Source organism: Drosophila virilis, chromosome 2, assembly GCF_030788295.1.
Source record: "Drosophila virilis strain 15010-1051.87 chromosome 2, Dvir_AGI_RSII-ME, whole genome shotgun sequence".
Classification (NCBI taxonomy): domain Eukaryota; kingdom Metazoa; phylum Arthropoda; class Insecta; order Diptera; family Drosophilidae; genus Drosophila; species Drosophila virilis.
This window is the reverse complement of record NC_091544.1, coordinates 8696636-8714443: the sequence shown is the minus strand read 5'-3', so window position 1 is coordinate 8714443 and position 17808 is coordinate 8696636. Positions and strand designations below refer to the sequence as shown.

Sequence of the window (17808 nt, the reverse complement as noted above, 5' to 3'; positions counted from 1 at the left end):
CAAATCACCAGACAAGTCGAAGTTTTGCCTTGTATATTTTTTATTTTTTTTTGGCAGTGGCGTCTTTATTGTGCTTGGCAGGACGAGGACGGATATAAGCCAGCGGCTACACACACATACATACCTAGTGTAGCTATTTCAATTGCAGTTATTTGCGGTTGATTTGGGGCTCGCGTTGCATCATCATCAGTTGCAGTTGCTCAATTTGCATTATTATGGCCAACATTTGTTTGGGGCTTATTAGCTGGAATCTCAGCATAACTGTTTGTTTTTGGCTGTGGTGTCAGCATTGGACTTTAGAAAGCACTCATTGTGTCAATTGTTGTGGTTATTGTTGCTGTTGTTGCCTGCAGGCTGATATGCCTGACTAACTTGCAGCTATGTGCCGCAAGCGAAAGGTGGAAAGGTGTTGCCTTTTCGATTTGTATTGCATGGCAGCGCCGTGCAACTGGCATGTTACGCCATGTAACGAAAGTTGTTTGAAGGTTGTTGGGTCACAACTTCCTCTATGGATATTAATGACCCCCGAAGCTATATAGCCAGACATCATCTGGAACATATCCACACAGTCTTATATATGTTAAGGCAGGTTCAATTACTGTTCAGGTTATTCACATTGGGCTTACTATTTTTAAATTAGCTCAAAGCACATTTTTCAATAGCAACCAACTCAACTCATTTAATTCAAATTAAGCTCGATTACAGGCACTACAAAATTCAACAAAGCTGACACTGCCCTGCCCTACCCCCACCCTTCCGACTGATTGCCACACATAAACAGGCACACACACGAGTTTCTAATTGAAATAAATTGCCTTACTTTAAAGCCGAGTGAAACTGCAGCTAACTTCAGCAGCAGCCGGCATGCCCTTGAATTAGCTACGAACTTAGCTTAAATTCATATAAATTGGTTCGCCCGCATATGACAGCCAGACAAAAGCTGCATGTCATGGCGACGCGTCGATTTAATGGAACTCCAAACGCAGCTCCAAGCGCTCTGCTGCTCTTGTGACCTTGAGCAGCAACCCGGGCCTAAGCACTGGCACTGCCACTAGCTCCGGCTGCCAAGTGCCAAGGCAAACGGTGGTAAACAGCAAGCGGCAGGCGGCATGCGGCATGTGGCATGCGGCAATCCGTCCGCTGCAGCTGGATTCGAATGTGTGTCAAATGCATCATGCAGTCGTCGACGATGCTGCAGACGTGACTAGCCGACTTTCATGTCATAACTTAGTGCGCTCTTTGAAGTTCAAGTTGGTGGCCCACCCCCCAAGCCGACCCGGGCCATACGCCAAGAAGACCGCCGCATTGTCCATGAGCCATGAGCCGGTTCAATTAAGGCGCATAAATTATGCGCCAGCCGCAACGGCCGCCAAATTGAAATCGTAAATTAACATTTGCCAGACGACGAAGACTGCCGCCGCAGCCGCCGCCAGCGCCGCTAATGTCTCTCAAGCGGCTGCAATAGCTTTTACATTTTGACCAAATATTTTTGCACATTTTCACTAAGCGCAGCCCACGCGGCCGACGCCCGATGAGTGAATGTTAACCAAGGAAAAAAAAAATAAAATAAAAATAGACACAAAAATTGTCAACGTGGCGGCAAACGAAATGAAAATGGTAGCAATTGGCGCGGACATGCAACTTGGCCAAAAAGTGACAGTTGCAAGTCAGTCAACGGCTGCGGTCTGCAAATTCTGCGGCTGCCGTTCGGACTTGGACTCGCAGTCAGAGTCGCAGTCGGTCTTAGACCTGGTGCACAGTCGTTTGATTTTTTTATGTGTGACAGTTGCTTTATGTTACAATTTCCAGCATTACTTTTTATTTCAAGTGCAAAATTTATTGCCATTTGCCAAGGTGCGCGCCAAGTTTGCACCTCGAGCCAGGCCAACTGTGCTACCGGCTAATCAGTGGCAATGTTCGTTGTTCGTTGTTCATTTGTGTTGTGTGTTACGCTATGTTGTGCAGCTTCCTTGGCTTTCACTAGAAGAAATAAGAGCTGTTTTTGTGCCTGTGCCCGTTCACCCGGCATGCCTTTAAATAGGCGCCAGAGATCGGGCACTCGCCATATTACCCATTTCCCATTTCCACATGCAGCTCAGAAACCATAAAATTCTTTTTCTATGCTATGAATTTAAAAAATCTCTTGTACTTTTTGCTTGCTTAACATTTACAAATAAGATTTAGTCTCACGGGTATTATCAATGTAATTAGTTAATTATGCTAACTTATAATCTGCAGGTTTAAAGAGCCAGCAACAAGAACTTAGTAAACAGAGGATTTCCGTCTTTCTGTTTCTAAGATATTTTCTTCAAACTCAGCATGCAAATATGTAGATAGGTAGGGTATTTAATCTTCTTTCTCGTTAAGACTATATTGTATTTTAAGAATATATTTTTCGCTTCTGCTATTTACTTCGATCCCGGTTGGAACTACACCTCGCAACTGCCCACGCTATCAGCATTTGTCTAAGCTGTTTATTAAAGAAAAAAATATAAATAAAAAACAAATGGCAATGTCGCCGATTACATAATGCATAAGTTGCTTTGGCGCTCTTCCCGTTGCCGCCAATCTTCCACTGCCAAAAAGAAACCAAACTTTTCCTGTAACGAGCCGCCAACTCGCATTGAGCTTCGGTAATATGAGCCTGGACAGGCCATTCCGCTAGAGGTTGTTGCCTGGTAATAATGACAGTATGTGTCACATTGCAACCCACACGCATTCAATTTTACTGCCATGGCACTGCAGCAGCAGCAGCAGCAACAACAGCAACAGCAACAACAACAACAACGAGCCAGCAATTTTATGAGCCATTTGAACAGAGCCTCAGACTGGGTCCCTGCACTGCTCTGGCTGTTGTTGTTGTTGTTGTTGTTGTTGCTTCGTTTAGTTTTTGGCTTCACTCTTGGCGCAAATTTGATCCAATTGCGCACTCATTTAATCGTGATCTTTATGCGATTGTACAGTTGGATGTGTTTAGCCTTTTATGTCGAGTCGAGTCCGTCCGTCCGTCTATCTGTCTGCCAAACTGTTTGTCGTTTGTTGTTGGCTCCTTATTTATTTAAGCTTTTTTCTTTTGGCCTGTGTGACCTACATAACTTGCTGTTGTTTTTGTTGCTGCTGTTGTTGTCTTTGCTTAATTTAATTTGCCTTTGTTGTTGTTGCTGCAATAATTATGTAAAAACATGTTAAGCGTTTAAGGAAGTTAATTAAATGGAAAATAAATGTGTATTCAACGAGCCTCAGCTGCCCCTTAATTGGCAATTGTCTGTGGGAGTGGGAGGCAATCAGGATTTCTGGGGCTCCTTTGTTTGACGAGTCAGCGACAATGCCTGACTGAGCCTTGTATATGGTCAAGTGTAGTTAATCAAGCTCTTTCCGGGTGCGATGGTAACTAATTTATTGTTTTCTCTTCTGAATTTCGTTTATTTCTTTCTGCTGTTTGCTTTCCCAGAGTGAATCATTCCTATGACATATAGGATTCACTTATAGGTGATATAAAAATTCATTTATAGGTGATAGAAAAAGCCATGTGTCCCGACTGATTTACTGACTGTCTGATTGGTGAAATTTGTAATACATTCAATTATATATATACAATTAGCACAAACTGTTATATTATTATATTTGATCAGTTAAATATCATTGTCATTGGCAAAAACAAAAAAATATATGATTAGTTCCACGTTGATTATAAGAAGTTTCGGCATTATCTGCTTGGCTCATCAACGTCTGTCTAGATTTAGTCAGTTTTTTTTTAATTAACCTCTTGAATATCGGATTTGACATTAAGGCGTACTTCAGGTTAATGCCAGGCCGCATTGTCAAAAACAAATTGTATGCAATTTTTAAAGCTAAGAGCGCTGCGGGAGACGCCTTGGTTATGTAATTAAGCCAGTTACCATAATTACCATAAAGATAGACAATAATTTGGCCTTTGAGGCGCACAAAGATGTGTAATTAAGATGCGGCCGGATATGAAAATTGACATGATCAAGCACTGCTCTCTGCACTGGTGGCATATAATTTGAATTTGAATTTGCCGCAGACTCTCAGACAGGTGCGGCGCCGCAACGAGCAACGATCTGAACAGTGTCAAGGGCATTTGAAGGAGTTGGAACTGAAATTAGCAGACAATATAAAATTGGCTTTCAAAGATTTGGCAATGCGGCTCAAAATGTTCGCATTGCCAGCAAAAGCCAATGCCTGATGCACTTCATCGGTTGTTGTTGTTGTTGTTGTTGCTGTTGCTGATGTTGCTATTGTTGTTGGCATGAATAAAACATTACGAAGGCGTTGCAATGCACCAAAAGAAACAATAACTAAAGGCGTTGCTGCTACCTCTCTGCTGGCTGCCATTGCAGCCGTTGCTGGCCAAGCGGTAATACGTCAATAACCGTTTAGCGTACAAATTGAAATTTTTATTAGTTACGGACGCCCGGGCAACAGCAGCAGCAACAGCAGCAGCAACAGCAACAGCAGCAGCAACAGCAACGGCAACAGCAACGGTGAGCAAAAAGCAAACCAAAGCATTGGCCCGCCGGCGCTTCAAGAAAAGAAAAAAAAAATAAAAGAAAAAAGTAGGCAGCGGCTGCAGCTACTTAGACAGTTGCTGAGGGGGGTTGCAATTGCAGTTGCAGTTGGGGCTGTTGCTGCTGCTGCTGCTGCTGTTGCTGGAGGAGCAGGCCAAGGAAGCCACACGAATGCCGCTGCTCGCTGAGATATCGCCAGAGATTATGTTTTGTGGCGGTAGCAGCTGCCACCATTGTTTTTGATTTTGTTTTTTTTTGTGTTGTTGCTGGCCTTTGGCTTGTATCGCGGCGCTGGCATCTGTGCGATGTGCAACACTTGCAGACAACTTGGCGCTCGTTTTTCCTAACTGTACATCAAAGTTCAGGCTGTACGTTTGGGGTGGTTAGGCGCTATGAAATTTGTTTATAGAAATTAGCCAGGCAGTTGCCTTGTCTGGCCACGCCCTGGCAGCGCTGTCGTATGTCTATCCGTTTATCAGCCCGCAGGTGATTAAGCCGTTGTCTATGCCATTTGCATGTGTGTATTGCAGTTGCCAGCCGCATGTGTTTCCTGTGTGGCTACTTCAACAGCAAGCAACAAAATCAACAACAACAACAGCTTACAACCAACAGCTGACGGCTGACGGCTCTGCCGCATCCTGCTGTCATTTGGCTACCGCACTTGGGCCACCCCGCCATAGTCAGGCGCACCGCTGCCAGGTGATAATGTCTTTGATATGTTTGTTGATTTGTGAATTATGCAGAGCTCAATATTTGTATTGCGTGTCGGCAATTGTTTTTCATTTTCCCTACCAAATTTATGCACTTGACAGCAATTTTCGGGGCTTGGCCCGGACAAGGACGTCTAATTATAGTCGCTGCTAAGCAAAAGCCAGCCCACAGCAGCTGCCAGCAAGTAAGCGTTGTTTGTCTAGTCGCCAGATCGCGAGAACTGCACTCCAATCAATGGCAGAGCGGCACGCAATGTTGCTGATCTTTAACAGCAACAGTTGCTGACGCTGACGCTGATGCTGACTGCAACCTGGTAACAAAACTGGGTTAAGTGCGGCTCTGCTCTCGACTTGCAATTTATGCATTTCGTGTTTACAGTTTTATGATTTTGTTTTGCCTAACAAACACTTTGGCAAATAAACAAAACAATCAGCAGAACAAACGTTGTAACATTTGCGCCTCGCAACGCTTCGTCGCATACGATCAAGGCCGCAGCAGCTTGGTGCAGCTCGGTGCAGCTGAGCGGTGCAGCTCTCAGCTTAAGTACTATAAATTACAAGTTTTTCCAAACGGAAACGGTCATATGCAAAGCAACCCACTTGTTGTTGGCGTTGCCGCTGCTGTTGCGGCTTTGCCTAATGAGCCGTGCCCAAAATCTAAGCTTTGCTCCAACTGGGCAGCTGCTGCTGCCTTTCACAACGTCAGGGTGTCTGGTAAAATCTAATTAAATATAATCGCGCTAATAATCAACAAATTCGCAAACTTTCTAAAGCCAGCGGCTAGCGACGCCTTTTTCTATGTGTGTGCGTGTGTGTGTGTGTGTGTGTGTGTTATAAAAAATCGCTCAGCTCGGCTAATTATGAGCGCCTAATTACAAAGACGGATGCCACAAAAGTTACCACTGTACTGGCTGAAGCTACCTGAAGCTGTGCAAAAAGCACAAGACAAAGCCAGCCGACGCTGTGGATTACACCCAGTCTAAGTAAACTGGTTGAGCGGGGCACAGCGAGTTGTGGCGAGGAAGGGAACATGAAAATGCCGCTGCTGACGGCTAGTCGAATTATGATTTCAGAAAGCAAAGTCGCGCGTGGCAAGCGGCAACTTTGGCCGCCTAACTGACTTTTCCGCCAAGCTTTGATTTATGTGGCAACTGTGACACGGCGGCATCGAGCGTTCTCTATAATTATCGTCAGGCGGCAGTCCGTATGAGGTAGACATTGCGGCGACTAAAATTGTATTTCGCATGCTACGTTGAATGTGTTTCTATTCAGATTGCCTTAATAGTATGTGTGTGGCTGCGGTTAAAGTCATTTTGAAAAACCACATTTTGAGCCGCAATCGATTTTGGTTGGCAAACGTTTAAAAATCTATAAATAACAAAATTGCGATCTATGTAAAAGAATTAGAATACAAATTTTGCTTATGCTTAGCTTAAGCTATTAAACCGATGTGCATGAAAGACGGATGTGAATTACAAAATTATGCAAGCATGCGATCGAAAGTCAAATCGAAAGGATTCTAATTTGATAATTAGATTGAACAATGAGAAACCAGGTGCGACTCTCAGGTTAGTTAACATCATTATTTTTGTTTGAAGAGATAGCTTGTAATTCTAATAATAATAAATAAAAAATACTAATAATAATAATAATAAAAATTATAATAACAATTATGATTTTATGTGCTATATTTTAGACCATACGTAATACAACTAAAATTTTTAGATTGATAGATTCTCTAAGGTATTTGATAAAATATATACACTCTGAAGTACAAAGTGAATAATAGCTACTTTAGTCCTGTGAACGTAATATCTTTGCTTTGGAAATCTAGGTTCTAGACCCAATCAGTGATAGCACGCAAACAGAGGCAAACAAAACTGTATCACAGCCACATAAATTATAATATTAATAATGCATTTTTTGACCAGAATGTGCTGCTATGCTTGGCTCTCGTATCTATGGGGCCTGTCAGCATCCTGCATATAGAAATGACTCCACGCACAATTGTTTGCCACCGCATGCTGTCAGCGGATGTGCTGGTGCTGTTGTTGCTGCTGTTGGGCTTAATGTTGTCAGCGGCACATTTTCAGCAGCTCATAGGCTGCACATTTCATGGCGGCTCTGAACTTAGCAGTCGGGCAGATTCGCACTCTGTAAAAATTCTGGAAATATGAGCTTCCTGGAATGTGGCTGGTGCCGCGGCTGCTGCTTGTGGTGTTGATAGCAATTTTTAGCCATGAGTTGGCGTCAAAATGCAGCAGCGACTAACAAGCCATAAATAAAAATTAAATGCAAAACAAAACAAAACAACGTCCGTTGTTGTTGTGGCTGCGGGCTGTGCACTGCTGAAATAAATAAGCCAAAAAGTGGCCAAAACAAAAACAAAGCTTTCAGTGCACCTTGATAAATGCGCTCGCATTGCGCGAGCGGGCGTAACAAGTACATAAATGCAGAGCCGATGCCAATGGGCCGCTGCCGCTGCCGCTACTGCCAACAGCAAAAGCTGACCCATTTATGCAGATTTCGTTGGCGAAACAATGGCCTGTACAACAAAAACACAAACAGCAACCACGGGAGCCTTGTACAGCAGCAAGTACAGCAGGCTTTCTATACCCTGTGCCAGGAGTAGTCATGGTGTATGCCAAGCTGACGAAGGCAAAGGCCTTTGACAAAAATTCATGTCTACGTCTACCATGTTAAGTTTAAAGTTTGTTTAAAGAAGTAAGAACTATTTATTACATATGTTGTTGGGGCAGATATTTTCCCATAAAAATCTATCTGATTCCAAGGTGGCTTAGTTAAATTTATCATAAATCGGTTCAAAAGATGTGAGTTGGATTAAGCAATAGATAGAGCAATTACTTTTCTCATTCCCACTCTTAACACAGTTGTTCTCTCTCTTTTTATATGTGTCGCCTTACTACGTGATTCTCATGATGCTTTTGCTCATGTGATTAAAGCAAAATGTATTTCTTTGACCCTCTATTAGTATTCAAATGCTTTTTATTAAATTGGACTTGCCATTAATATAAGTACGTGGTATCTGACAGTGCAGCTTCAATTGCCGTATTGATACTTGTTACCTTCCTGTGATGTTGTCGGCACACAGAATATTTAGTCATTTGTCATGTTGATTTATGCTCGTATTTACTCATTGGCGTTTAATGTCGTACAAGATTTTCACACGGCCTGCGGCTAATACGCAGCTTGACCCAATGCTGGCGGCTGGCAACCTTGAGTCCCGCTCCAGAGGCTTGCATAAGCTGAGGCCGCCTTGACAGGCTCGGCCGTTGCCCAGCTGTGTCGCATGGTATTGTCTGCTGTTTGCTCGTTAGCTCTGTGCGTATTTAATGTACACATAGCACAGTTTTCAGCATGATCTGTTCACATATAAATATATATATATATATAGAGATATGTATATACATACATAGTATATGCGTTTATTTATACTGAGTACTTGTTGACTTTTGCCTGGCTGCGCTGTTTGCAGAGCCGTGTGTCTTCCTGGTCGTAAGTCAGTCCGCTAGAGGTGTCAGTATATGCGCTGCCTTGTTTGCTGTCTGGCATTCAGAATTAAAGGATCTCCCTTTTTATGGCTTATCTGCTAGCCACACACCACTTAACATTTTGTCGTGTTTGCCTGCAAAAGTAACAAGTGGCTCGCAGGCGGAAGTACACACAAAAAGGATCTCAAACAAGCAGCCAATGCGCAGTTAGCTACCTGCCCGCCGCAAGTGTATGGAGCCGTATTTATAAATACATATATTATAGGTTGGCATAGAACATGGCAGTAGCTATGCAGCCAGTCGCCAGTCGAAGCATACTTCAGTGGCTGGGCATATTAATCACGATATTGCTGCTGCTGCTACCAAGTCGGCAGTCCGGGAGCTAACTGCGGCTCATCAATAAAACTCGCAGGCAATAGAAATACATTTGGCAATCCTTTGGAGCTCTGGCCACATGCGTGGGGTGGCGCTTGGATTAATGAGTGCGCCACGATTAGAATCAATTTGAATTAATGAACATTTGAAGTGACTTTGATTTTGTTTAGCCACAAACACGCACAGCAGGCAGTCGGCGTTGGCAAAAATGGCAAAACAAAAATGGTAAAAAAAATGTTGAAAAAAATGAAACAAAACAAAAGACTTAGGCAACGAACTTGACTTAAAGATTTGACTGCCATGCTGGGTATCATGCTGCCTATCTGCTATCTGGCTGGCTGGTATATTAATTTCACATGCCCCGGCTATAATGAAAAGCGATTTTATATTACCCGGCCGCCTGCGGTCGTTTATAATCAAGTTAAATGCGCGCGCAGCCATAAAAACTTGACTTATCAACCAGCGCCGCCAAATGGCGCAAATGCGTTTTCGTATCGAGCAGCAGCAGGACTGTGGAGGATCGCAATTGCCATGGCGATCTCTAATGACAGAAAGAGAGAGTGAGGCAGAGAGAGAGAGAGAGAGAGAGAGGGAGACAGTGTGACTATTAACAGAACGATGTCGCCAGCGTTGAGTGAGTGCGCGAGCATTGCCTCTTTTATGGCAATTTTCACTTGGTCGCCAGAGCTTTGGCTAAGATGGGAAAGCCCCGGCCAAATGTCCGTACGACTTTATTGGCCAGCTACCCGCTGTGCGCTAATATATAACTATCGTTTATCGGCTTTTATTTGCATTATTTATGCAAAAGAGAAAGAAATGTGCGTTTACAACTGTGCTACACACAGATACATAAATACCAAACAAAAATAAAAAACAAAATTAAATGAAATAAGATTCATATATACTTTATAATTTAAAAACATTAAGCTCACAATTTACCAGCCTCAAATTGAGTTAGAGCCAGCCTTCGCTTTCTTATTACCTGCTTTGCTTTCTGTTTTTCGAGATTAATAAAATTGATATACTATATCATAGGACATTACCAGGTCAAGACTTGGAGGCAGGACAAGAAAATGCTGTAATTTCTTAATAAAGGCACACAGAACTTCCTGCTCGGTTTTCAGATCAACAAATTGTGCATTGTGCAATAACTTTGTATAGAAAATAATCGTTGTTAATTATAGAGCCAACTTCATTTTGTGTTATGTATAATCTAAAATACAGTTTATTATTACCTAATCCCTTATCAAATATTTCCACAAAAAGTCTAAGTATTTTTAAGTTTACTCTCGGAAAAAACATGTATTTTACATTTATTTATTTATGAAGATTTGTTTTCAAAGATCTTGAGCGTTTTTCTACGGCTCAAGGGCCAATGTGCGTTCCTGTCATTGGCATTGAAAACTATTCAAAATATGCTTGAATATATCAGAGTAGCATCTTTTTGTTTTGGTTCCTCGGGCTTGCTTTGCTTTTCATTGGAATCAAAAAACAAAAACGCGACGCGGCCGCAGACGCGATCGATCAACATGCAGCGCGGAGTACGCTTAGATTTCAACACAATGGAACGTCAGAGGTTTCGATTTCAAAGACAGAACGCAGGCACGTACGCGGGTCAGAGCTGGGGATTTCTGTGACGTTGATGCGCACCTTTGATAAGGATGTGGCCGCCGTCTGGCACACCTCGCAGCAGAAACTGGCGCACGGAGGGAGAGAGACGAAAGCAAATAAAAAACCAAAACTAAATAATTCCAAGCTGGGAGTAGAAAAGGAAACAGTTGACACGGCTAATCCTGATGAATAGTTATCGAGCTGTGTGTTTCCTGCATGGATTGTTTACTGTGATTATTATGTTTGTATAGCTGTGAACATTTTAAAATCCCAAATATATTTTAATTTTGGTGTAGATTAAAAGTAATAAGGTTTATTATCTAGTCTATTATCTATATCAATGGTCAGCGTTGTTGCTCCATCGACTACGTTTTGTCTCCCGAGTCAGCGCGTCCGGCTCTAGCTCAACTACTTGGGTCAATTCCGGCTGTGACTGCTCCGTCTGCCCAGAAGTGATCTGATCAGTGCTGCTGTCCGAATTGTCTAGGTTTGTATTGCTATGTGGTCGCTTTCGCGACAGGCGCAACTGCGTCCTAGACGTTTGCGGCGAGGTGTCAAGTTCAACTGGTATATTGAGTTCCTCTTCGGTTGGCAGCGCGAACGAATTGCATCTGGACAATGTTTTCTTGAAAGTTTTGTATTTTGGCTTATCGAGCTTTCTGATCTTTGAATGTTTTGCAGACTTTTTGGTGCCGTGCCTTTCCTTTGGCTGACGTTTGCGTGAATCCTTGCCAACCTGCTCCTCGGAGGAATTTGTCCTCCGTTTTCTCGCGTTTTTGGGCGACAGGCCCCAATTTACCATTGGCTCGGAATGGCTTCTTAGTGCCACTTCATTGAAGGTTAACTGAGGTCTGCTTTTGCTCTCCGATATTATGTGTATTGGAACGCGGGTGTTCGGTGCATTGTTAGCCAGCTCGCGATACTTATCCTTTTGACCCTCATTCAAGGTCGACCACAGGCGAATGGCGGACTTGCGCAACAGGGAGGATTCCCTCAACGTCATATGATCCTTGCCACGCTCATCTAATGCAGTCAAACGCATCTCGTTCAAGAAGTTCTGGAAAGGTATGGGGGAGGCAATGTGCCGCATTGTGCGCTCCCGCTCTATGTCAAGCGTGCTCGGCGAGAAGCTCACGTGGGGCTTCCCATTCAGGGGCGCCATGGCGAATTCGCAGCATCTTCTCAGGGTTTTAAATAACCAGGTCATATTGTGTTATTGCTAAAATTTTCAGACTGTTTTCCACAAAAATAAAAGTTAAGTTATAAAAAATTGTGTATTTCTATTCGGCTATTAGGTGAAAATATTCAATGATATTCAACTCTGTTCCAAGCCCCTAAATGACTTTAGTTTCAAATGTTGCTTCGCGAGAGTGCGAAGAAGTCGCTTAGCTCAGCTGCACACAAGGCGTTAATCTAATTAAGACAATGAAAGTGTTAAGACGCTTTCCTGGAAATTGACACTTAGACAATGGGAAAAGAGGAAAAGCCCCAGTCATAAAACTGGCAGATAGGCGACTCGCTGATAAGAACTAATGATTTAGGATGGCGATAAACGCTCGGAGGCTGCAAGAAGAGATGCAACAGTTGCCTTGCGGCAGACTCTGAGCACAGCCCCATAAAACCTAGGGCGCAAACAATGTGAGCACTGAGAACACAGTCTGAGGAGAGCTATTCTATGGTGCTTTATCGCCGCTTGTTAACATTGGAAAGTGTGTAAATTTACACAACAAAAAGCCGCAGGTGGAGTTTTTTCCATTCGGTTTTACTTTCAATGACGAAAAGTTCTTTCAACCGATTCTTTGAACGTTTCGAAGTGCGCCTGCACTGGTTCCACAGCCAACAAGTTCGCTCACCGAAACGGTTAAGCAGCGGTATGTTCGCTCTGTTAAAGTGTGGGCAACGGCATATATATGTTAAGCCTGTGTTAGATATATTTATTTGGAACATTTAAAATTTACTTTAAGTCATTGTTTATTTTTTTTTCAAAAATATTCGATGTGTTTTATTGCACACTTATTAAGCTACAAAAAATGAGTTGGCTAGTCCATGCTGTATGCATGTATATATATATAGATAATTGAAGTTAGCATGATATGCACACGGCATATGCCTTAGTTAAAGTTTAATCCGTGTTGGAAGTTTCTAATAAATGCTTTAATACTAAATATTTATCACGCCCATTGTAAAATTAAAGTTTATTCTGTTTCTTCCACACTTTAGACGCAATACAGCAAGCTCGCTGTTAAGCATTTGTATGATTGGAACATGTTCGATGGCAACGTAAAACGATCGTGGCCGCCGTTGCCGATTGGTTGCAACCGTTAGTCGGCAACCGCTTGCCAAGCTAAGCAGACGTGCAGACGGGTCGAGAGATAAGTTTTTGTCGCTGTTTCGTTCGGGTCTACGATTTATGAATGAGCGGCGCGGAGCGTGAGACAGACATTCATACAGCCCATACAATCGCATAGAGGCCGTGGACGAGAACGTGAACGAAATTACAAAACAAACCGAAGAAAATACGATAAACAAGACACACACGAAACGATAGCGCAGCGTAAAAGTTTATTAAGAAAGAAAATGTTTGTTTTGCTGCAGCAACAACAACGAAAACACCATCAGCAACAACAACAACAACAAAATCGGTTTTAGTATAAACAAAAAGAAACGAGCGCGGAAATTGCAGTTGCAAACAAAACAAACGCTTCGATTGTCAAGACGCGGCGAACTCGCGTGTTTTTTTCGGCTTCAATTTCGCACAGCTACCCGCCTTCACGCACTCGACCATTCATACACGCACACACACACATAAAAAACCAGGAAAAAATTACAGTAAAATATTAAGCTAAATAGTGCGTAAAAATCTGTTTTCTGAGCTATTCGGTTCGTTTCGGTTCCGTTGTGAGCGTGTGCGTGTGTGCTCTCGCGAGAGAAAGAGAGAGAGGATGAGAGAGAGGGAGAGCGCGCCGCGTTTGTTTTTGTTTTAGATTACAAAATTCTGGCATAAGCTCCAAAAGAAAAGAAAAACATGTTGAAATTTTAATCGAAATTGAAATGTCGAAAACGAGCGCAAAACAACAAAGTAAATGTGCGTAATGTGAAAAGTTTTTAAAATTGAATTGGAATATAATCTAATAAATTGAAGTTGCAGAAATATTAGAAATTGGTGAAGCTAATAAAAAATACAAATAATTATATCTGTGCATTCAAAGAGAATTGTCTGTGTTTTGTGTTCAAGCACAAAACCCTCTTGTTCCATCTGTGTCTCTATCTCTTTGCATCAAAGCAGCTGCAAGCGCGTCTAAAAGGTACGTGTAAAAGTTGGTCTAAATCGACAGAGCCGACCCCATGCCGCTTATCACTGGCAGCGGGCAAACATTAGCTTATCTGTGTGCAGCAACAACAACAGGCACAACAGCAACAACATCTGCAGATGCTAAAGTTAATGCGAGGGACGACGTTTCCTAGAACAGAGCGTATTAGAAAACATTTAGTTGTTGTCGCTATGTTTGCAGTTACTTTCACTCCAAAAATAAAAATTAACAACTAAACGAAATAAATAAATAAATAACAAGCAAGAGCGCCCCAGTCACGCATGACCGACTAGCAGATGCCCTGTAGGCTGTTGCGTGCTGTTATATCGAAATGGATTCTATAATTTTGCTCGAGCTTTGTACAGTTTTTGGAGCAGAAATATGTTTATTCCAAAAACAAAAAAAAAAAATACTGTACTTTAAGCGTGGAATATTGTATTGTTAACATTAGGAGGAATACAAAATGGTATTCAAAGTTCATAAGCATAAGTAATGATTCTCCTTCTCCACGATATATAGTATCCGGACTGAAAATCGATGTTTATTAATTTTGGGATAAGGAATTGAACAATGAATGATTATATATTATATATCCAAAATCTTTATATGTTTATTAATTTATACATATTTCTTGCTTTTAAGAGTTTTGTACTTAGTTTAAAGTCGTTTTTGTTCTTAAAGTACAATTCTTAACTGGATTTTCAATGATTTATTACTAGATTAATTACTTGTTGAAATTTAAACAGCGAACACGACCTACAAAGCATTTAACTTGACATTATCATCATTTTTAGTGTATGCCAAAATGGAAGATTATTCTATTTGCTCGTGACACTCATTATACCCGTTCTCTTGATATTTTGAATGCGTAGAGGGTATAAAAACAAAAAAAAAAAAAAAACAGACTCTACTCAAACCGGCATATGCCACACAAGCACAAAACTAATACACACACACACACATACGTAGCTATCACTATCACTATCGCAATTGGCCTGTGCCTGTGAATGGCCTGGGTCTGCGTCTGCGTCTGGGTTTGGGCTTGGGCTTGGGCTTGCGGTTGTCTCTCCTTTTTAGTCGGGTAGGCCGCTTTATCTTGTCAGCTCGCTGAGTGGTGGCTGGTGGCTCGTCTGGGCTGTGATAACCTATATTATATGCCATACGCATGTGCTAACAGTTAGTTAGTCGCATGCATTATCTGGCCCGCTCTTCTAGTTTCATCAACGCGATCCAAATCGGATCGTGCACTCGCACTTGAGACAACCAGCCGCAGACTTTATCTCGCTGCGTTTCCGACGATCGTTGGGGACAGTTTCGATTGTCAGCTTTACGGCGTACAAAAATCAGAAATCATAAATCATAAACAATGTTTGTTGATCTTCCGAATACAGTAAAGGTCCTCAAAGGAAAAAACCCTGCTTTGTTTTTGAAAATGAATTCTAATTTGCACAAGATTTATATTCCCGAAAAGTCTCTTTATTTCTGCAGTAAAAATAAAGTCGATCGTAAATTGAATGATTTCGTTTAATATGTTATTCAAATGTTCGAGCCATTTTGAATGTTGGGATATCGCTCAGTTGTTCTACCCGCTTTATTTATTTTCTCAACTTTATATTCGAGTTGTGGTTGGTGTTTGGGATTCTCCGATGTTGTGTTGATGAAATAAACACAATAATTCAATGAGCTGCGGTTCTCTGATTTGCATCGATATATTTCCGGTATTATTATGCATGCGTCATCCCCTTTTTTTTATGAAGCACAAGGGAGTTCAGCTCGATTTCTTTATTCGATTCGTAGCTATAGAATACAATATACTTATGTATTTGGAGTGGTTCGCGCATTTTACACCACCTTCATATAAACTGGTTTTTTTTTACCTTTTTGTTTATTTTCCACATATGCTTCTACATATATATGTACCTATATATAAATGTATAAAAACCTATAAAGAAACACTTGTGCGTGCGCTCGTTTAATTTAACGGCAAACTCGGGGTAAATACAACTGAAACAATATGGTTTGTGCTTATATTACTCTGTTTGCCCCGTTTCGGTAAAGTGAGACACAGCTGATTGCTGAGCACCCAAAATATAGCCCAAGTTCTAATCCGAATCCTTGAAATATTACAAACTTAGAACCTCTAGCATTTAAAATTGTTCAGAAACTAGATTATAAACTTTCGATGCAGTGCTTCGACGTAATCACATTTATTTGTTTATTTATTTTTACCATAACATGCCACGCAGACTTATGGAGCCAATTAGTTGAGCAAATGTTTTTATTCTATACCGTCTCGTATTCCTACACTTTGAATCGTATTTCTGTTTTCTCTGAAGATATGTATGTTGAAACTATATTAAATAGCCTTTATATTTGTAAATCGGCCTGATTTTAGCAGAACTAGGCGTACTTGAAGATTTGATTAATAAAAACAATAAAGAAAGGGGGCATAAAATACTCTGTTTCTTATGGTTTCGCTGACCTGAGAACAGAATTATGAAGCAAACAAATGTTGAAATTGGTGAAGATATCTTGAAAAAGGTTAAACTTCTGCACATAGAGATACTGATCAAGAATATATATGGCAATCATAATGCCTCCTTCTGAGAATTACACATTTAATGACACATAAAAAGTGAGTTTAAGTTAAATGCTTAGCACAACTGTTTTAAAAACTTTTCTTGTTAAATCAATTGGAAACATTCCAGGTTTGAGAACCCTTTTCTGTCCTCAAACTCGATTTCTAATCTTAATAAATGGAGTTTTCGATAAACAACTGGTTTCTTATATAGAAATCATAATTTGAGGAATTTGATTTGTAAAACAGAATAAAAACCTTAAACGTTCATTTATTAATTAATTTTTGAGGAACTGCTGCAGATGTTCTTCATTTCGTATTCCCCAGATGTATCTGGTGTATAACTCCCCCATCTTTATAGCCATATATCACGGGCAGGTTCATCAATTTCATCTGTGATAAATGTCGAACAAGAATTTACATAAATACCCTATACAGCTGCCAGAACAAGTTGAGTTGACAAAATGATTTGTATGCCGATGTTGTTGTCGTTGTCTGCGTCGTCTGCGATGTCTGCGTTGTCATCGTTGTTGTTGCTATCGTCAGCAATGGGAGGCGACACTGAGCGCCACCCTGAACTTACAACCTAAACAAGCAGCACAGCTACATATCATATACATATACATAGATACACAGTTGTAGATGGATGCAACAATATTCTAACCAAAAACAGCAACTAATTCCAAACAATGTAAAGTATTATTTATTTTTAACTGAGGTCATCAGCGACGTTGTCGGCGACTATTACAACGATGCCTCCAGTCTCTGCTCTCCTCGAAACACTGCTCTGGGATTCGTGTTGTTCTTATTTCGAGTTAATGCGCTTGTTGTTGTTGTTGTTGCTGTTGTTGTTTCGGTTGTTTCTGTTGTTGTGGCTGTTTTTCAGCTGTTGAACTCGAACTCTCACCAAATTATGCCACACAACGTTGCCTGCCCTGAGCACAGAGCACAGAGCACAGAGCGCAGAGAGCAGAGAGCATCAGGCCCAGACCCAGACCCAATGCTATTGCTATAGCCACAGCTATTGCCAGTGCCCAGTGGCGTTGTGGGGCTCCGGCCGGGGCCAACAAACATTATTTGAAATATTTATGCTTGACTTTTGCGCCTCAATGACTTTTGAATTGCCTTGCCTTTGGCTGCCAGTTTTAACACACACGGGCACACACACACACACACACACAC

General features: G+C 41.5%; 1 protein-coding gene across 2 annotated transcripts in view; it reads left to right on the top strand.

Annotated features, from left to right (window-relative positions):
• The first annotated feature begins 13053 nt into the window (after window positions 1–13053).
• The window catches only part of cv-c (crossveinless c), a 93153-nt gene continuing 88398 nt past the window's right edge, over window positions 13054–17808 (top strand). For both annotated transcript variants that reach the window (XM_015172200.3, XM_032438894.2), the window contains exon 1: window positions 13054–14042. The gene's annotated coding sequence lies outside the window, so the exon portion shown is untranslated. The remainder of the gene's footprint in view (window positions 14043–17808) is intronic.